Here is a 23,456-nt window from a genome sequence, read left to right on the forward strand (position 1 = left end):
TTTCCCTTACATTAACATAGCATTACTTCTTTAATGGGCATTAAATGACTGGATGTAAATACAAACAGGGCTTCAACAACAAAAGAGGGGGAAAAAGCATTGGTTCTTTTTATTTAAAGAACTCTATTAATATTTTTCAGGAAAAAAATTAAAAGCATGAGTTATTGATCAAGATAGATGCTATTTTTAGTGTTGTGATTTCCACACATTTCTTTTGCCAAGAAATAATCTTTTTTCTTCACTGTGTTTACTCATAGTCCAAAATGTTGCATTTATAAAGATTGCCTTTTTGGCTCAGTAAAAATGGTAAAATGGATTTTTTTAATAAGCATCATAGAAAGCAACACAAAGTCTCTTCATTTTGCTTATTCTAAAACTAGATTAACCCATTTCAGTTTTGAAGGAGATATAATCTCTTAACTCTCATTATTTAAAAAAAAAATTAATGGACTTCACTTTGGAAATAGTGGGTGTGAAATCTGCAGTGCACCATGAACTGAGTATCTCACATATAATATACTTAATATAAGGTCATAGTCTTCCCATGTGCTGCTTTAGTCCTTTAGTGGGTTGTGTTTTAAAGAATCTTACAGATTCACAATTCAGTGCAGTGTAGAAAAGACAGTGGGGAAGAAAGTAAAGCAAATGATAAAACCCTGACCAAACTCAAACCCCAACCCCCAGAGCCAATTTGCTCAGTCACTTATGAGTTAACCCACTCAGCCAAGGGTTCCTGATTATCTTCAGAAGGAGGTGACAGCCAGCAGAGATGTCCATACCAGAAGGAGATGCAGGACTGAATGTTGCTCCTATCGACCCTTCATGAAGAAGGGACAGGATTGAGAGGGCTGGGAAGGAACAGGTGAGAGCTCCCAAAGAACACCAGTGGTGGGTTACAACTTCTGGGCTGCAGGTGACAGTGGGCAGCAGTGTCAGTGCCGTAATTAGGAGTGCCTCTAAAACACAGACACTCCAGCAAGATCTAACAAGAATGGGATTTACTTTTAAGTATTTATGAAGGAGGATTTTTATCTTTTATCATAAACACCGTTCTTGTTCTGGTCATGCAGCTGGATTGCCCTGAGGAAAAGGTCCAGTGACCTGACAGATGGGAATTCCTCATTTTTGTGTAACTCTGTCTACTCCTATACCTAGAGAGAGCAAATCATTCCACATGGCTCCTGCAGGGATATCTATTGTATCCCTACTCAGAGACTAGATAAATTATTCTCAGTAGAATGTAATGATGTAAAATATGGAGCTGGAACTGAAAATAACCCATAAAATGAGTACCAAAATTTATACTTATCAAAGATAAAATATATGTGTGTCAATCTCACCAATCTCTCCTACCCTCACAGTCTTCTTGACTTGACTAGCAAACGTTAATGCCAGTTTTAGAAGATAAAATTTCCAAATCATTAAAAAAATAATAAATAACACTGAACCCTTAGAGCGTCCTACTATTAACCTCTTTACACTTATAGAAGAAGACTTTCAGTGCAAGTTTTTCTCCATCATTTACTCAGTTTTTTTTCCACTGAGATTGTGCCCCTTACCTCAGTTATATTTTTCCCTTAAGAGTCTTTCATGAAGGATCATATCAGGATTTTTTTGAAAATCCAAATAAATTATGTTCACTGGGTCACCCTTATCTTCTAATTTATTAACTTTTCCAAGGCACTTTAGCAGGTTAGAGAAGTATGCTTTCCCCTTACCAACATTGAGCAGGTTTGACCCTATTAGGTTATGCTTATCCATAAGCTGAACTATTCTATCCTTAATTAGACTCTCAATCAGTTTCCCCAGAAGCAAGGTGGAGTTCAATGATCTTAATTTCCAGGATCTCTTTTTGGTCCTGTTTTAACAACAGACACCATATCAGAAATTTTCCAGCCATCACTGATCAATATCATATCTTCCTGCAAGTGCCTCTTCTATTCTGATGTATATTCTGCTATCTGCATTAAATCATTTTCTCTTTTTACATGAGTCTACCAAATTACTCAGCACTTCCCTTGGAAAAGGCTACAAATTTTGCTAGTGCTGCTCTGCCTCTAATATATTTAGCTCTAATATATTCTGCATAACTATTGAACTCTTTTTCCAGTGTGAGTATGTAAATGCAGTTTTAGTTTGATATTTTTTGTTGGCTTTAACTATTTCCCACCTACAAGTACTCAGATGAACATCTATTCACTTCTTCCTTCAAAGTCATAAAATCAGTTTTGCAGTTTTGGGGGACTTTGGGGTTTTATTTTTGTGGATAGACATGGACCATAAATCTCAATAGATTATTTTCTAGCTTAGCTTTGAGCATTCTTCTTGAACAAAGAGTGGAAAGGAAGAATCAAATCCAAACACCACCATACATAATAAATGGTCACACTCACCAGCAATATCCAATACCAGGAGTTATTAAAACTGGATTTCATATGAATCTGAGAAATGCCAGAAAGAAAGAAGTTGTGAAAAGGTATAGATTTGTATTCTGGTCTTGTAGGAGATGTTCTTGGTCTATGCTTTAGGTACACAGGTCTTAATGATCAGGAAATATTGTTGAACACGATTTTTAGTGAAAAAGTATTGAAAATTCCCACTGAAATGTGTACATGGCTAAGTAAAGGTCAGTAAGCTATTGAGTAAACCTGAAGTGCTCACATTAGAGGATTAGAAACTAAGAATTTTCAGCATTCAGTGAAGTCAGTGGATTTTCCTCTAGAATTTGAGACTTACTGTCCCTAGAAATGAGATCTGAGTTTGAATGGATGAGAAAATTGAAAAGGAACTTTTAGTGAAAATTATGGGTTTGGTTATGAGCCAATATAAAGCCAATATAAAGTCACCAAGTATGAAAGCCCAGGCTTCAAACTGTGCCTCGCTTCTACAACAAAACCCAAAGCACATTATCTTCACCTGGGTTTGAATTTCATTACAAAAATATCACATTGCTCTAACTGTAATTATTAAGGCACATTACTGCTGCCTTTGTTTTCCCTTCAGATAGAAGTTTCAGTTTCATCTGTGTTCAGAGATTCTATGTGCTGCACTGTTAAGCACAGATTTCTGCTTAAATTATAATTCTATCAGCTTTAACATATGAAAATAGAACACATTTTAATGTGTGTGTTGAACATTAAATCATTTTTGCTTCAGGGAAACTCTGGTAAACAGTAACTGTCAAAAATTATAATGACACAAAATTAAAATAATAGAAAATAGTCTGTAACAACAGCTTTTCTAATCATGTTAACAGAAGTTCAGCTCTGCATCTTCTAAGTATTCCTTTACAGAAAGCAGGAAGGTTGAGTAAGAAAAGCTAAGGTACACAATTTTACACCATTGAAGAAGAAGAGCTAGAAATTATCTTTGCTACCATTCTTTGCCTGCTTACTGTGAACCGCACATCAATCAATGTAGGAAAAATGGGACCAAATTAATATATGTAACTTTTTTTGTTATGACAATTAGATTTTCATTCAGGAATTTTAATATGTAAACATTTTTTTTCACAAAAATACCAGAAAATATAAGAGTATCATTTAAGCCCTGTAAACTGGACTAACTTCTGGAAATCTGCATTAAGTGAGAAAGAAGCTGATCTGAAGAAATTAAACTGCAGCAGAAATATTGACAGGCATATAGATTGAATTACATGAATATGAGATACATACAGACTTGGAACAGTTCTGCTTAGATCAATGTCAAATGAATTTCAAGATTACCTTAGTTTGCTTTTTATGGCTTGTTTTATTTTAGATTTTAATTTGAATTAGTAATATGAAATAAAATCACTATTTATTAACTTTCACGTACAAACAAAAACCATCAAAACAGTAAAAGCTTATCTGAAGTTAAAACCTTCCATGTTGTGGAGGCCAGGTAACAATATAGTTTACCTCTATCATGACACAAATTATTCAAAAGCAAGAAGTAAAAACTGATTCTTAAATGTTTCCTCCTATTAACGTGGCATATTACCGATGTACAGAAGCTGTATGTGTATGGTGAGGTTGTATTGCCCCCTATAGTCACTCTGTGTCATCTGGGAGGGGAGTAGAAAGAGAAAGGGAAGAGTGGGAGAAATTGCCAAAACTACTACAGCCTTGGTTTGGATTCACACTTTGGAAAGGTCACGGTGGGAAGCAGTGGACAAACCTTAACGCTGCCATGCAACGAAATAATTTGGATGCTCTATTCTCCAAGCACAAACAGATGAAATACAATGTACTCTCAAATTCAGCTTAGAAGACCTGTGCAGCCCCTGTGGTCTGGCTGTGGTTGTGGTGCCTGTGTTGGATTCTGGTATCTCACACTGGTGGTGCACCAGGGTGCCAGTGTACCTGCCCTGGGCACTCAGATGCAGGAGGTTCTTGGCTTTGGTTCCCCAGCAAAGGCAGGAGGTCCCACAGGTGATAACTCTTTTCCTCTCACTGGGCACATCTTTGGTGGCTGAGCAGAAGAGGGACATTTAACTCCAAGGCACAAAGAACTCTAAAGCTGTGCCTGAATTTTGGGGTACACAGAGTGCCTGCCTTCTGAAGCAGCTTCAGCACAGGGACCAGAAAGAGAGAAAAGGCCCAGATAAAGGTTCCCCTTCAGCAGCAGGAGAAAATGCAAGGAGCACAGAAAGTTTGTTCATGCTGCCCATGGACACTGGGGTTGTTGCTCTTTTAGGCCTGTGAGCCTGGGTGGAACAGAATAATTCCCAAATCTCTGTAGAACAGCACGCTACTCTTTGCCACTAGCACAAGGACAAAACTGCATTCCTGGTCTTAGATTTTTCCAGTCAAGCACATCTTTCTTAACTTTGCTGTCAACTGAAAATTGTTATCTCTCCATACAATTAATTAAATCTCAGCTGCTATCCCACTACTGTTCTCTTATGAACATAATTATGCACAGTATTCAGTATATATTTTAATAGGAACAGACACAATATAAAAAAAAGCATTAAATTCTTTAGGATTTCTTAAAAATATCTAATCAGTTACTGGTGCTAGCGTGCCAAGGATTTTATAGAAGTTGCAAATATTCAATAAGCTCAAGATCAATACCATCCTTCATAGGGTGCAATGCACTGTTATCATTTTTTTTCTTATTTCTGGGGACAACTTTTCTACTAGCACAATTCCAGGCACACCTTCAGCTAGAAAAAGTTAGCACTGCCCCTAAGAGGTGATAACTCTAATTTTTGAACCTCTTTCCCTCTGTTGGTACAACCCTGTTCGTACGGACACAAGGGACTGATTGGAGAACTTATGGAGCTGAAGTCCTCTGCTTTTGTCTTGCCACATTATTTTTACTTTGGGTCAGTTTTTGAGGCTCACCATGTAGCAGCACAAGGACTTGCACAAGGGATAGAAGAAATAGTAACAGAAGGTTATGGCAACAGCCTAATTTTATGAAAGTGATATCTTGTGCCAATTGGAGGGGGCTTTTTTCTCTGTATGCTTCAAGAATATGAGTTGTCCTTAAAATGTACTTATATTTTATTTGGTTTAGAGAAAAAAGTGTTAGGAGTGCTCCCATCCATGTATCTTAACAAATATTCTCTGTCTAGACAGAAACTATAGTCCTGCAAAGTGGAGCTGAAGAAAGTTCTGTTAGTTTTTGTGAATATATGCCCAGACATAGTCCCATATTAAATCTTTATTTTACTATGATGACTAGAGACTCAATAATGACTAAGCGACAGATGAGATGTGATTGCTGCTTACCCAGCAGATCAATACTCTCTCTGCCTCCTGATGTGGTGGGGTGTATCCTGATAGTATTCAAATCTTTGATTACCCTTCTCTTAACTGCATGCTCTCTGAAGGAGGATCAGTTTTTTGTTCTATTAACCCTGGGGCCAGCATGAATTCTGCAGCTCATGAAGGTACAAAGTCAAGCAGAAATATCTGCAAAAATATACCCTCTAAAATTGTACAGTATTCACCAGAGGTGTCTCATCTTCTAGTTTTCTCACCTAAAAAACTGACCTTATTCTTATATTTTTCAGTCTCTCAATTTACTTTTCTTCCATCTTATCTATACTGAAGCACTTTTGCTTACTAGGTATCACTGACTAGTATTCAGCTAACACAAACTTCTAACAGTGATGATTACTCATCCATTACCTCTTTTCTTTTTGTCTAAATTGCATCAAACATTTCTCTCCAACTGATTGAGTCCAAAGGGCATACAAACAGTATGTCCTGCTACTCAGGAAAATGGAACACTTTCATGGTGCTAGCAGCATTCTGTGCCTTCATGCCAAAGAACCAGAAATCACCATGTGACACGAGTCTGGCCCCATAAATGTGTAACCAGCTTTCAGCTGCAGTGCACTACCTAACTGGTGCAGAAGACAACGAGACATTTGGGGAAGCAACATTTCTAAATGCCAAACATACAGAGATGAGCCACTAAATCTTATGAATTATCCATGCAGAGCAGACAGAACATTTGTTTTCAAGGTCAAATGAGAAAGATCCCCTGACCTGTATGGTAAACTACATGTTAATACATTTATCCATCTTTGGAATGTAAGGGACATAGTCAACACAGAGAGAAATGAAGCGGTGGGGTAAGTCTGTCAAGCTACCAAAATCATTATGCCATCTGTTTTACTGGCATTTTTTATGTCTGTGCAGGGCATACTCATTGAAAAATAGACCTCTTATTCAAATTTGAGTTTCTTCCAAACTAGAATGCAGTATCAAATATATTTACATTCTTTGGATAACTCTTAATTGATTTTGTTTATGTACAGCTTTTTTCATATTCATTTAGTCACCTCAGTCACCTCATAACTAATGCAACAAAAAGTAAAACAAATGAATACTAAATTTCTTAAAGGGAAATTGCAGTAGCGTCCCTTAAAAGCTTCTGCACTTTCCCCCAGCCTTCACCAGGCAGGATATTGAAACTGGCATGATCCTGTTAAAACAGTGTGATTTTGTGGTTAGTCAACACTAACATTTGAAGGATAACAATTCAGAAAAGAAGCAAGGGGGTCAATTGATTCCTCCGGAATACTTTGGACAAACAACACTCAAGTTTGGTTACTATCCTGATGGGCTGTTGAAATACAACTCTTTGATGGTTCAAGAGAAGGCTATTGTACTACCAGGGAGCAGCCTAGGGAATGAATGCTGACTGGAAATGTCAAGTTTAAACTCTCTAATAATGCAAAGTATCTCAAAAGTTAATATCCATCCTACAGTCCTCTATATTAGCAGAATAGGGCAAAAAGGTCTTATTGGGACTTAGAGAATCACAGTTTCTCTTGCTTTACTTGCCAGGAAGAATGACTAGGCTCCTTTACAGGGCACGGTCCCTGCCTTGCATTTCAGCAGTTCCATTCTAGGAAAGTCTGAATTTCTGACTATTCCTACTAGCCATTTTTCTCCCTCCTGCAGTCCCAGTGTGAGAAGCAAATTCACCAAATTCACCATTCCTCCCACTACAGTATTTCAAAATCTGAGCTGAACCATGAACTTTTGTTAGAGGATTCTACCCAACAGTACAAAGGCTATGGCACATGATATATGCAATGTAGAAGTGTACATACATTACAGTTTTTCCTAATCACTGGGATAACATTAGATAAAAATAATTTTGAACATTTACATCCATGATGACTGTAAAGTGTTAGGATCTTGCAACAAATATTTCAGAGTATTCATCACAGTGGTTTTTGATATCTTTAAACAGGCAGTTAGTTCGATTTCTTATATATCCATGACATTTTTCTTTCATATTAATATTCCCATATGACAAGTACATTACTTAAAACTGCTGAATTGATTTTCAAGAGGAATCTTAGTTTACATAAATTGTCACATTTCACAAAATCAAAAAAAAAAAAAAAGCCAGATTCAATTCCATCTCTTGTTAGGAGCATTGAGAAATATACTAAAGGAGGAAAAAATTATAAGCTAGCAGAACAAATCATATTGTTTTTACAAGCAGCTGTGAAAAGATAGTCACTAAAAAGACTGATCAAGAAAAAAATCCAATGGCTTAATATATTTTCTCCTCTGGATGGTTCAAGTTTAGAAATTGAGCACAGCCTTTAGAGAAATTGAAACTAAGATAATTGCAGTCATTTTACCACAGGTACAGCATTTCTAGAACCAGTGAAAGATGCCAGTGGTGTATCTGTCCTAGAGATGCTTTCATTCTGGGGACATATCAGAGAAAGCGAAGCATGAAACAGAACATTACTCATCAAAATTTGTCTACACTGGGGTATCTACAGAGAGTTTTTAGATATATTCAGTGCTTTATTGTGGCCTGCAACCAGACTCTACTCATGCAACAGGTTCTGACCCTGTTCATTCTGTGATATGACTGCAGTAAAATATTTCCTTTTTGTTTACTGTATTGTCCCGGCTGAATCTCCACTGCTGTTTACTTCATTGTGAAATCAGTTTTTATTTTATTTTGCCTTTAAATATTGGGCTTCACCTGATCTCTCTTCTAACTTCCCTTCCCTTCCCTTCCCTTCCCTTCCCTTCCCTTCCCTTCCCTTCCCTTCCCTTCCCTTCCCTTCCCTTCCCTTCCCTTCCCTTCCCTTCCCTTCCCTTCCCTTCCCTTCCCTTCCCTTCCCTTCCCTTCCCTTCCCTTCCCTTCCCTTCCCTTCCCTTCCCTTCCCTTCCCTTTTTCTTTCCCTTGCTCCATCTCCTTTAGTTGCCACTGCCCTATGTCTAACTGCAGTAAAGCATGTACTTTAATTTCATGAAGAAATGAATACAGAAATATCCTAATATTCCAACACTTCCCTATAACTATGGGATATCAACTCATGATTATATTATACGATGTGCCCACGCCCTATAAAGCAGTCCAGTTGCTCTTTATTGTGTAGTTCAGCTCTCTTATCTGTTGTGTTCTGTTCTGTCTGATATGATGGTGCAGAATAATAAGAGCATTAAAATTGCATGATTGCAGTATTGCAAAAATACCACTGCTGTTGGTCAAGTACTAATGAAAAATGAATGCAATTCCTCAGCAAATTTGGACGGCCATTTTAAAAGCAGTCATCTAAAACCAGGCAGTGTTTAGAAATGCATGACTACAATGTTTACCCATGAAGAAAACAGTGTTTCTTTATAATTCCAAAGAACCATATGTCTCCTTTAGTGGATCATACCAGTTTCTTTCATGGAGGCTAGTAAGGGTCATTAAACACCAATGGGTCTCTGAGTCCTTCTTCAGAGTCAATGACATTGTAGGCTTCACCAGGGATCTCATTTTACTTCAGTACAAGATCTTCAGGGCAAGGGAAGCAAATGAACTATGAAAAACATAATCACTACTTTTACTGTTGCTTTTTTCATCATAAAAATTCCATTTATTTAAATTCCATTAAAAAACACATTTGCCTCCTGAAAGCATAAATATATACTTTTGTCATAATTTTTCATTTTATAAGAGAGTTTTATCATTCTTTTGGGGAAAAAATAAATTCTCCATAATAAATATTACACAAGTTGTTATACAAAGTTTGGGACAAAACAAATGATTAGCAAAGTAAATTCTTCGAGAATATTTTCTCAGAGGTGACAGGAAAATGTTCCTCAAGCACTTGAAGGAATTAGCAGTCTAACATCTTTTTTCAGAAGTGACTTGAGCACCAAGGTTCAGCTTTTCAAAAATACCTGGGCCTTTAGCTCACATTTTAATTTAAGAGAGTTAGGCACTCAAAACTTATGAGGATCTAGAATTCAAGATGAAAAGCCTTACAGAAAGTCAAGGGGATTTGAGTTATCAAAGGCCAGATTTTTTAAAAAGTATTTGAGAAACTTAGAGGCTGAGATAGGTGCCTAGCTGATTTTTTTTCAAAGTAGAGTGAAGAAGGGTTAAGTCCCTAACACTCCCTGAGATGTGTGTTCTTAGAAAGTGCTAACTACACCTTTGGATCTAAATACCTTTTAAAAAAGTTTCCTTGAACTGGTTTTGAAAGTGGTTTTATCATCTGAATGCAATGATTTATCCTATGCTTAATTCCTGACCTCCCAAAGATTGCCATAGACCTGCTTTACGCAGCTAATTTTGTGTCATAATCTTGATGGAAATGGACAGAATTAGAAAACATAATCTTATTCAAACAAAATTTAGTTGGCATTTGGACCCAGAAGTTCATAAATTTTGAGAGCTGAAAATAAAAGGCAGTTCTGCTCCACTGTGATCACACTTGGAAGAGCTGTTAGACCCTGAGCATGCTCAGCTGCAAGAATTCACCCTGTCTGTGCTAAGCAGCCCACAGCAGCAGCACGTCTGTATGAAGTCATACTGCTAGCAGTGCCAGAGTCTGACAATATGAATGACTGACTTGCTTCCACCACGTTTGCCACAGCTGGGAAGAAGATGAGGGGTACAATGTACAAGGAATTTCAACACAATGCAAATCTGGTGAGATGCCGTTTCAGATTTTGATTTCTGTGGAAGCAGAATTTTTTTTCTGGTTGTATTATACCATGGTTATCTGCAGGTCTATTCTTTTAGCCCCTGCCAAATTATTTCTTGCTTTTATAATTTCCTCATATAATTATCTTATCTAAATATAAATTTCCCTGTAACAGTTCTCAGTATTCACCCTTTAAAATGAATCCACTTTTTAGTACTGAAAACGTTAGTTCCTTCCTGAGTCATGTTTGATTTTTTTTCCTGTACTGACTGGCTTCTGAACACAGTGCCTGATGGTAAGCTTTGTCAAGAGATGCTGAGATATAAAGAACAACAGGTTACCTCATAATCTCTTCTTGTTAATGCTTGTTCTGGAGAGCACCTGCTGTCTTTAAAAGGGATTTGAGTGACCCAAGATTAAGAAGTCTCCCTACAACAATTACTGTTCTTATCACTGAAGAATACTCATACCAATGTGACATCTTCCTGATGGTTTCAAATTCACAGACTGAGGGAGAGATAAGAGTCAAAGAACCATACAGTGTGCAATTATAAGAAGACATCAAACCAGTCCAGTACAATTCCATTTTGGAGAAGAGTAGTGCTATTAGACTAATTGATTTCTGCCTGGAAAGTAACTATTAGGAAAAAACACCCTCTGATTTCATTTAAAGGAATTTTAAAATGCAGTGGTGCCTAGAGTATTTCTAATCCCCTTTCTGCATCAGCCTTACTGGGCAAATAGCATAAGGGGCACAGGGACACTAAATGGATCACACAATCTAACATCAGCAGAGATTCAGAGAACACATTAAATCTTGGGAGTACCATGGACTATTCCTTGCTACCTCTTTGATTTAAAACATACAAAAGTATGGACTTCTGTTCTACTGAAGTCAAATTTATGATATAAATAAAGGATTACCTGCCACGACACCCATCATAGTATGTCCCTTACTCATTTAAACACTTTTATTCAAGCCTGGTTAACCACTGAGCTCCTATCACCATCACTTGCATTGACATTATTTGTTAAAGTTGGTTCTTTGAAACATTATCCAAAGTCATCAATATTTTGAAAATTAATGTGGGAAGATGACATTTTCAAGGAGATTGTACCCATTTTACCCACTGAATCCACCCATCTTTGCTTCTTTCCAACATTCTAGGCACAAAAAAAGGACACAAGGTATAATTCTGCTTGTTCTCCTCTTCTTCTCTCAGTATCCTAGAGACAATATCTTTAAGAAATACAGAAAAAAAATCAAACCCATACATCAAAAAATACTCTTTCATACTAACTGAGAAAGCAAACTTGCTGGGAACCCTCCTTTAGCCAATCTGAGGGCATGTTGAGGTCTCCATATGATCAGTATTCAGTGATATCTGCACCATCTAATTCGTTTAAATGTTATATGAAGCAAAATGGAATTGACCTAATTTTATTTCCAAGCAAAGAAAAAACAACTAGTGAAACTCACAGGCTGGTTAGAAAGAGAAATTAATTCTTTCAAATCAGATGCAAATGATAGGTTTGCCAGAAGAAATAAGTAACACAAGGCAACAGTGAGAAAGGGTAATTGAAGATTGGCACCCCGGATGCTCCATGATGGAAAGCTGAGATGGCAGTCTGGTACAGTTGAAGAAAGTTTTGGCTGTCCCAAGTCAAAAAAGCAAAATTATCTGACACTGATTTACTTCTGCTTGGCTCTGTTTAGGATACCTCCAATGGAAGAGAACACAGTTCACTGCTTATAAGCTCTCTATTTAAAAATGCATTAGAATATTTTTGCTAATAATATTTTTGCTATATTCATACTAATAACAAAACTAGAAGGATAATCTCAATTTAACTTCAGAGTACATTTTCACAGCTGTCTTCCTGACTATAGAACACCTGATATTCATTGATTATATCCACAGTGGTAAGAAGAAAAGCACAAACAGCCACCAAATTAATTAGTAAGCTTCAGCATGTTGCCAAAACCAGGGATGGCTAAACATTAAATTTACTGGGGTCTGTGCATCTATCATGTCAATGAATATTATGTTTCCAGCACCAGAGAAACTGAGTCAGCTACATTGAAATCCCTGGTGATACAAGGTGATCTACTGAAACAGACAGAGACAAGAAGGTAGACTCCTGTTTGTCTTGATTGGACACAGAAATCCAGGCTCTTCCAGTGATCAACAGACCAGATCTTATACAACAAACCCCACTGGCTCCTTCACAGCTTGCTCAGCTGTTGTGCCACTATGTAGTTAAGAAGCCTTTAATCTTCAGGCTGACATAGGCACAATGAATCTACAGACTAAAATTCATACCCAATTTGGCTGAAAGCTAATTACTGCCTGTTATTCTAGCTACTTTCCTCTGAGTAGAAGAGTGGGGGGACAAAATCAAATGTTCTCTACTTTTACTGTCTTTTGCTTTGTGCTATGAACTGCAACTCTGAAAACATTAGTACAAAAATAAAGCTATTTCTATATTTCAAGAATATAAAAGATTGTCAGATAGTCATAAAATGCTGCTGGTCAAGATGTATCCCTCAAGATATAGGCTTAATTTAATCCAGATTAAAATTCTGTTCTCCAGGTTCCAGCTGAGGACATGTTTTTACAATCATTTCCAGTGAAATGTGCTTTTTCAGATCTAAGCAACAGTCCCTAAAATGGGGCTTTGTGATACTGGAAATGAGTCTGCTAAAGGCAATTAGAAGCTTTATGCTCTCGTGTGTAGCCCTTGAACTCCAGTGGGACTGTTCAGATTGTGCAAAGTGAGAAACATGAATCAGCCTTTGCAGGATGAGGGATTTAGTGTAACATCACTAATACCATCACAATATGGTATTTAAAATTCAAAAAACCATAAAGATTATTCTAAGTGAAAACTGTTGTTCATTAAGTATAATAGATCAAACAGAATGAAGAAAATATGACAAGGGAGCCAGAAAAAACAGCAGTAAAATCAAAGCATGTGGACATGTATACAGCATGGTTTACCAAAGGTAAAAGAAAATACAAATATGCAAGGAGATAATGTGTTTCAAAGTTCAATAATTATGGAGAAAATACGAATTAATAAGGAAAATTACATCTTTAAAAAGTAATATTTGTGATGTTCAAGATATTTGAGCGAGATTCACACATATCTTTTTTTAAATGGCAAATCACAGCTTTCAATAACAAAAAGCTTTTTAATAATCAGAGAATGGTATAAGAAATGTTCTTAATGAAAGAGTGGCACTGTCTCCTGACACAATATCCTTTGATGACAAATTGTGCTTCAAAGCGAGAGCCAAGTTAGTTCAGATTCCTATTCTGAATTCCCCCATAGGAATCCACACCTTTCTTCTGACTATAGGTAGATCCTGAGCAGTTGGGAGCCCATGAATAAAGCCTACCCTTTCCAGCTTCTTTCCTATGTAATACTTTTCTGTTTAATGTAGCTATTTATTGAACACCAATTTAAGTACTTCCATACATTTATTTCAGTTTTTTATTTCAGGAAAAGGACAACGATTTTGACACATTTTTTCAAGTAAACAGTGGTTTTCAGCATTTATGATCATGCATTCATATTCACCACCATTTCATAAAAAAAAAAAAGGTCAAAAAACCTATAGCTTTTGCAGGAGATTTAATTTATTTCCAGATAATCCATTAACAGTTTTTCCACACTGTACACTTGAAAACTGTTTTGCATCTGTATGCTATTTCCTCCTCAGTTTTTCTTCTCACTGTCTGACTAAATCAACTGAACTCAATCCAAACAATTTTCTAAAGGATGTTGAATTATAAAATAAACTCATTTGTGCATCATAGGAAATTTACCCTGTGAAAGCCTCCTTTACACATCAGCCTCACCCTTTTCAATCTTAAAAAATGTCTTTGGAATTGAACTTGCTGTAATATGAGTTGCATATACTTCTGATATTCAACTACTTAAAATTGTGCTGCTTATCTCACCATAGTTTTTAGGTAACTTACAAATTTTAGAAAGGTCAGATTCACTAGAAAGCAAGCAGATAAGAAGGCAAGAACATAATCATGCTGCTCTGTAAGTCCATTGTGTGGACATATCATTAAAGTTATCTGCAAATCTCACTACCTTCTCTCAGGAAGAACATGAGTGACAATATTGAGAAGACACTACATCCTGAGCACTATTTCAAAGACAGGGTCTACATATATATTCCAGATTTGGAATAGCTCTGATTTTCAGAGCAGAATGCCAGAGTGCTGGCACAGACACACCATTGATCTACCAGAACCCTTGGTCTGACTCAGCACAGCAGCTCCCATGTGTTTTAATAATGAAGCTGGTCTCCAGAAATGACCAGAAGAAACTTCCTATTCATTTATCACATTGCACCCTCACATGCATTCAGCTTTATTTTTGTGGCAGTGGCAGTGGCCAACTGGGCCCCTGGCACTCTAAATTATACCATGGCTAAGAACCCTGAAAATTAGGCATGAAACTTTAGTGCCACCCTTGGCCCCCATGACCATCAATCCTTTATCCCTATTAGTCACAAATTGAATCAAGCCCAAATGTCTGCAGTTTTAAGCAAGATACCATCTCTGATGGCATCATGACCAATTTCCCTCAGACTTAAACTAGTCCAGTGGCATAACAACTCTCCTCCCCCAGAGCCTATGGAGGTGAGAAAAAACAGAGAGAAATAGGATTCTCTTTCCATAAAAGAAAATTTATATGCAAAAAACTGTACTCCTGATACAACTAGCAGTCTACAGCAGCATATTTTTAGGATACAGATAATTCTGGCTTAGTTCCACAAAATAAATGGTAGAGCTGCCTCAATTTAATTACCACCCCATGAAGAAATCTGACAGCCCCAGTGCAGTGCTTAGTAAGCATTTTACCTCAGACAGCTTGAAGATGTATTGTAGAACTGAAATTACAATACATACCATGACTTGTTCTGTCATCCTACTTTGGGAATGCAGCATGCATGTCTCTATAATGAGCTGTCTGATATTCACCCACTTCACCTGTAGCAAACAGGAGTAAAATGCAAGTAACCATAAGTTGGCATATTAGTTGAATGCAAGACAAGATATTCATCTGTGGCAGATGGTTTCTGAAGATTCTAACTATCTATACAAGTTTAATACATAATTTACTTCTATTTACATTTTGAAAACATTTTGATTTTTCTAAATTATTCATTATTACAATCTGGGGAAAAAACTCAAACCAAAACCAAACAATCCATAAACTCTGCTCTCTTCTTCTCCTTCCTACATTTCTGCTTACAAAATTCCTGGAAATTTTTTTATGGACATAATTCCTGCTATGTCTAGCACATGATAAAATATGTATAATTAAGAACACATATGTGATTTCTGTAAAGAAAATTAACTCTGCAAGAAAAACTTTGCTACAATAAAACACAAAAGAAGAAAAACAATATATTAAAACCAAAAAGTAACAAAACAATTTTAAACACTTACACTAATGCTTTTCTGTCTTATTTTGTAAATAAAAGTATTTCTGCTTAAAAGTATATGCTAGTCTGCACTTCCATGAGTATAATGAAATTATGTACCTTTATTAAGAACCCAAACAAGTGATCCATTTTTTTCCAGCAGAAGAAAGATTGAAATTTATTTATTATAAGAAGTCTTACAGAGAAAATTGAGAAGTTTTATTTTCTTCTGTCCAACCCTCTCTAAGACAGCTCAAGTTAAGAATCTAAAAGCCAAAAGCTCAAGAATCCTAAAATGCTGAACTGAAACAAGACAACCTAGATTACACAAAGAAACCCTGATACATAAAGGTCAGAAGATAAGATGATCCAATCCATTCTTAAGTTCAATACACTTGAGAAAATCACTTGCTATATGATTTTTTTTCTAATTTTTAAAAAATAAGTGGAAACATCTGCAAGATAAAATAGTTTAGATTTGCCAAATGTTGGCTCCCTTACAAACCTGTGTACAATTAATTGGATTTGTATCTTACACATTATTTGGAGTATGAACCATTGTTCAAATTTATTTTCTGTCTCTTACACAATATATTGCTCTTTCAAGAAAAGAAATGTTCCATCACCTTTCTTCAGGCTGACAGGGTTACAGAAAGCAGAAGTACCTCAGGACTTTGAAAGCACTTCCCAGTCACTATTACTTGAAAGTGAGAGTTTTACCTCTAAAAGAGGCATGATGTCCAAAAAGAAACAATACACTGAAAAAAGATGAAAAATTGTAGATTACTTTCACAGGCTCTTATTCTACAATGGAGAAAATATCCACATTCTAGCTAGGCTGCTTTGAAAAGAATATTTTCCTTTTATACAGAGATAAAAAGCAAAGCTTTCAGGTCAGAGGCTATAGGGGAAAAGAGCTAATGTCTCCCCTGCTTTGATGTTACAAGTAGTGCCTCGGTACAGAAGTGTATTAGAGCTACCAGTAAACTGAGCCAGCATGTTTAATAACCTGCTTCAGCATGGGTGGCACATGGATCATCCTGCACATAACACAGCAAGCAGTCATGTGCATTACCAACAATACACAAACCTTTACTTTTACATGTTTACATTCCTTTAAAGTATAGCACAGCTAAAAGGTAATTTCTGATTTATAGATACCGGAGGGAGACTTCTTTAAAGTGTATCTGTAAGAGCTATAGACAGTAAACCAGGATTAAGAGTTCCTCTCTGGCTAACATGTAACATATAATGGGGTTTGTGGTGGTGTTTAGTATCTGGAAACAGCACATTTCAGTCTCTGAGTACTCAACACAACTGTGATTAATGGTGTTTGGTGTCTCATTTGCTTTTGAAGCTGAAGGGCTGTAGATTGGAGGAACCAGCCCAAAACAACATGGTGTGGTGCACTTGTCTTTCACAGATTCCTGGGAGCTGAAGGACCAAATGCTCCAGCGTGTATTGGTCCTAATGCACTGATGCCTCTAATGGACCAATTCATCTATTAATACATTTTTTGGAACAGTATATCTCAAAATCCAGAAAATGCGAGAAGGAAATCAATAAATATTACCTTAAAATCAACAAAAAATATTAATTAAACTTTTGGTGTCATGCAGCTCCAAGCTGTATAACAGTAGGAAATACCCTTAGGAACAACAAAAAAAACCAAACCTGAATTATTTTTGACTTACTTTTTTTTTGTGCCCATGTAAATTGAAACTTGGTAGGAGTACTAATCCTCAAATTAACAAAAATAATGTTTATTCTCTTAAGTATTTTATAACCTCCAACAGACTACTACATACAATAAAACATAATTTTTGATTGAGTTTGCTATAATTTGGGAAATTATGTTTGTTTGGATATTATTAGTGAAATGCTAATTGCTGAGTGAGACTACTGATTATGCAAATATGAAAATTACATTAATACTATTTATATACCCTGTAGTTTAAGCATTGCTTCACCAAAATCTCTCAAAAATCTCAGGTAATCAGAAAGCTGAAATGCAAGGACCGTATATTTGAACAACAGGTAGATAAACCCTGTCAACTTTTCTTGTGTATGCAGGAACCTCTGTAACAGCTCTAGATTTCAGCCAGAAGTGAGCCACTGCAAGAAGGATAACAGGGGTTTGTGAAAGAATTTCAGTAGGGAGTCTCTGCAGGAAAGATGGAAAGGGTTCAAAAGAAATGGAAGACCAGTAAAAATACTGGGAATGGAAAAGTGAGAATAAACATGAGTTCAGGGAAAAGCTAAGAAAAAGGGAATTTAGAAAGCTAGATATATGAGGAGTGTGGATAGAGAAAGAAAACTGCAAAAAATAAAAACTGGGATACCTTAAATAGAGAGGAACAAGGGAAATACCAGTTTCACTAAATGTTTCCTGGTACTGCAGCAAAGAAACAAATCTCTCTCCCTATGGGTTCAGGTACCTGCCACAAAAAGTCCAGGAGGAGTTTTTGAGCCTGATTATTCTTAACAGATTTCCAAATTACATTTTTAGCTTTGTAAGTTTTATTTATAAATATATTTAAGATTAATGATTCACTGGAAACATTGGAGAACACAATGTCCTAAATAACCACAGTTCTCTAGACTTGGTTTCCACTCAGGTAAGATAGGGATTAGCTAATGATATTGGCTTCAGAATGCAGTGAAATCACACTTTCCCTCTGCTGGAAGCTACACCTCCAGAAGCACAGGTGTCTGAAGGGAGCTCATCTTCCTGTCCCTGCCACTGTAAACCCACTGTGCCTTCTGAGGTCACATAAATTCTTCACCACACGGACATAAACGTGTTCTGTATGGAAAAGAGGTGCAGCAGAAAAGGCTGACAAGCCCCACCAAATACCTCAGGAGGAGAGGGGTGTAAGCTGGGACCCAAACCCACAGCAGCTGTGCTCATCTCCTGAGGTGCTTCAGAGCTCTTAACAAGGACAACAACAAAAAATGTGGATTTTTTTTTTTCAGTGGAAGGTATGGCACACAAAGATTACAATTTTTTTCTCTCAAATGATTGGAAGTGCCAATGCTGTGATGGACTATGTCTCTTTTTCTGTTTCAACATCTGTTTTGAAAATCTCCAGATTTTCCAGATGTTTATGGGCCACCTCCTTAGCAACACAATTGTGAAACTCTTAAAAACTCTCTGCTCTGATCTGCCAGTTTTTCATCCTGCCTCCACATCAATTCCTGCCTTACTGCTGAAGTATCTGCAATGGCAGGTAGGTTCCCTAATCCCTTGTTCTTTTCATATGTTAGCATAACTCTACCCCATCTAGATCAGAATGCTTTTTAGATTTATTTTCTCCCCTTTCTTTTGGAGAGCTCCCATAGCAGGACCAGAAGGAGCAGGTGAGGGTTTGCAGATGGGAAGGAAGCAGGGTGATTTTTGTGTGCAAAGCAAGGTAGGGTGGAGGCATAGGGATCCCCAGCAGCATGGTGTGCTTCCTCCCCCAGAACACTTCTTTTTTGCCCTTGTTTGTTCTTCAATAATGAGTCACTGGGAACAAAGACCATCCAGTGCATATGCTTGGGGAAAAGAAAAAATAAACAAACAAATGAAAAATCTCTACTGCTACCAAGAAATAGTGATGAGATTTTCTTTAGAAAGCTGTGTGACTTATAAACAATATACGACAGCCACGTGCTAAAAAGGAACAAGGTCTCTAGTGAGAAAGAAACGAAGTGTTATTCTTAAAAGACAAAGTCAGGAGATACAAAAGGGCATACATCATTTCCCTCTGAAATTGTATGATAAAATGACAGCAAAAATCAGCTTAGAAGCAACACGTGAACTAGCCTTCTGTGCCTCCTGCTCTCTTCCTTCCAAGACTAAATGGATCTGTGTCTCTCTTTTGTCACATTGTTGTAACTTTCATTCAGTCTCCCCACTTCACCTTGACCGCATCTGAACAGTGACAATATGTTTCTTGTTCTTCACACTTTTCCCAGTAAGGATCACTGACAGCCTCTTACTTTGTATTTTCTCGGCTTTTCAGGCAGGGATATTTTTTTTCCTTCTTTTTCTCCCAGCCATCATCACTGCTATTTGGAGAGAATTTGGTTCAATTTCCATTTTAAACATGAAATGTTTGAATTAACTCATAATGTCTCCCAGCTTGCAGAGGAAAGACCTGGTCTTTAAAAAAAAAAAAAAAAACTTCATTTTTACAAAATAAAAATGAAAAGCTGCAGAATAATCTTAAATCATATTATACTGCACATAGGACTTCAAAATAATGAGAGCTCTTCAATTTGGAAATGATTGGGGTTCTAGGCATCTGAATCAGACAGAGCTGTAAAATTATTAGAACACCGCAACATCTTTCATAAGCACTTCAATTCAGAGGTGATCAAAGATTCTGGACTTGCAGAGCAATTTACTTGGCATTTGCAGGAAAGCCTCACTCTTTCAAACTGAAGCACTCTTAACACTATGAAGAACTTCAATAATTTTAAATTGGCATGTACCATACATGCCTAGAAATCCAATTCAGGTTTTAAATAAAAACAGTATAGCTTCAGAAGTATGAAGAGCCCACCCACAACAGGACAGCGTTCTAGCCCTCCCAATTCAGCCTAGCTGTTATTTCTCCCATGCTAGGTTTTCTGGCAGGAGGAGTTGCTGAAAACATTAGAGGTGACTGAGATTTTTTTCTTTTTATCCTTGCCTTCTGATCATCTACAAATGTTTTCCTAAACTCAGTAAACTTTTAAATATTTTAAATTAAAACCAGAAGACAATATTTAAGCCAATTCAAAGATGTAATATCTTCCCAACTGAAACTTTAATTATGATGAGAATAAGTTTGCAAATTATAAATATATATACAATTTAGCTGAGCTTAGGCTTGCAAATAGCTGTTCTTAAGGGAAACACAGAGTACACTGAGTTCTGAAACAATACTGACAGAACAGGAAAATAAAATTAAGTCTAAATTTTAAAGATTACATCGGAACTACACAAGAAAAAAAAAGTCCCCTGAGCAAGTCATGTCTTGTGTTGACCCAGCAGATCCTTTGCTTCCATGCAAGTTGTCCTGTTATGTTAAACAGACTCCTGTGACCAGAAAACTTGTGATGCCTCTCACTTTTGCATCTCTTGCAACCACCTTTCCAATCATTCTGGCCAAACAAGAAACTCTTCCTTGTGGGTGATCACAAAAGAGCTTCAGGCTACAGAAACTCAATATCAAACTTATTGAGACAGAGGCAGGATGGTGGGAGATTTATATGAGGTGGCCAGTGATATTTCAGGCAGAATGAGGTTTTGACATTCAGTTCTAAAAGTATTCTATTCAGTTCCAACCAGATGCTAGAAAGACATCAACACAAGTTTGAATAGACCTTGATAATGCTGGGGAAAATCGGCGCACCAGAAACAAGTAGGTGGAGAGACCTGATCGGATTAGGTGACTCCAAATGTCTCCCTCAGGCTTTAAACCCACACATAAGTTGTTTTGGCCTCATGCAGGTGATGCAGTGATGGAAAAGCCCCAGACAGCAAAATCAACTTCTGTCACAAATGAATACGACTTGCTGCCATTATTTTAGATTTTACCACCTGTAAGTAGCTTCTCCAATGTACAGCATACCAAAATACTTTTATTTGGGAAGGAACTTCTGGAATATCTGGTTCAACCCCTAATTCAACAGAGAACCAGCACAGATCAGGTTGCTCAGGATTTTATACAGTCAAGATTTTAATATCCCCAAGGATGTAGTTTTATAAATCACTAATACTTCTTCATGTTCTTCCTCTTCTAAATTACAGTATCCTAGAATTAGGAAATTTTAGATTTTCTACCTGAGACAGTGATAGGCCTGTTTCTAGGGATGAAACATATCTATAAAATATTAATGTGATCTAAACCAATGCAGGTGCCCTTGAATGTTTTTAGTTCTACTGGAGTTCATGTGATCTACGATAAGAATTCTGTTCTATCCCCCATGGGTTATAGCTTAGCCTCAAGACTTAGTGGATGTGTGACTTAGTGTGAATTTAGTGGAGACTATGATGTCTATAAACCCTTACAAAATCTCACACAAAAAAAAGGTATTAGTAGGTTTCTACCTCAAACTATGCCAGGCTCACTGTCAGACAGCAAAAGTGCTTACAAATATCCATCATAATGTTCTCGGGCTTATAAAATTAATTTAGCCCCTTGTGGTGCAGACTGACAGGAACGAGTACGGAATGCATTTTAAAGAATGCATTCTCTTTTCTCAAACATATAAAAGGACACTAAACCTCTCCAGAATCTTTTAAATAATGAAACCTGAAAAATCTGTAACTGGACAAATGTGTGATAAAGCTTGAGGACTGAACCACAACTGTTGGACACAAAATTGTATGTTTCAGATGCATCTTAATTATTTTCTATCAGATTTGACTTTCCTTTCCTACATTTGCTATGTATGAAGTTTGAAAGCAAAGTTGTTTTGTAAATGTTATGAGAGGAACTGTAGTCATGGCTTCAGGTGGGAAACTCTCTAATATTGGATATTGGATCTAGTTCCAGTCAGAAAAAGATAAGACCAATAAGCACATATTTTCCAATACCTAAATTATTCATAATTTTAACTGCAGTTTTAAATGACATTTAAAAATATTTTATTTTATTTCAGGAAAAAAACCTTTTTTAGCTTGCAATAGCATTTAACTTTGATTCTTACCTATTGAAGTGAACCATATGGGAGAGAAATGTGTTCCTACCTTCTATGCAGCTGTTGTTCAGCACTGTTCTATAAGACAAGGTTGTTCAAATAAAAGAGAAAAGTAGTTAATGCTGCTACAACTATTTTGTGTAGTAACAAGATGACTCCTATAATTTTTGGGCCAAAATCTCAAAATTTTCATGACATGACAAAAATCTAGAACTCCTAATCGGTAAATAATATTTCAGCTTCCTCAGTGTTGAAGATTAATGTTGTGCTTTGAGCAGTTTAATCTGGCAATTAAGACTCCCCTTTATGCACACAGAAATTATCTGAAATCAGCTGCGTTCAGCCTTTCCAGAAGCTTCAGGACAGGAGGAGAAAAAGGTAAATAATGTCAGAAAAAGCTCAATAAGCTCTACTAGCAACTTCATAGACTTCTCTTTAGGATTCACCTCAAACTCTTAATATGTTTTAAAAACCAACCTGCCTAATGCCCTAATGTTTAAAAACACGTTTATAATTTTTTTAATATCACTTTTCAATACTAATTTGAGAAGATTTTGAACTATGAAGAATGGTTTTCCAAGTCAAAACCAGCAGCTCTCATTTGGTTTTGCTCTAGGTTTTTCAAATAAAAAGCACTCTTTTTTTTGTTGTCTCCATGCTTGAGACAGAAAAAAAAAGGAATGAGAATGTCTTAAAAGATTGAAAAAAAATTAAAATAAGGCTGAAGATTTTCACAATTAATCAATTAAATTAGTTGTCCCTCCCCTATAAATAATAAGGCCTTCAGACATAAGCAATGAAAATTGTTTTCCATTCTAAGGTGGAGAACGTATTCCCTTTACCAGATCCACCCATCATATAACAATAGAACTTTGAAAAAGAAAGGATTGTGGTTTGGTGGGACCACCTGGAGACAACAGTTCAGAATGG

This window comes from Zonotrichia leucophrys, chromosome 3, assembly GCF_028769735.1.
Source record: "Zonotrichia leucophrys gambelii isolate GWCS_2022_RI chromosome 3, RI_Zleu_2.0, whole genome shotgun sequence".
NCBI lineage: Eukaryota > Metazoa > Chordata > Aves > Passeriformes > Passerellidae > Zonotrichia > Zonotrichia leucophrys.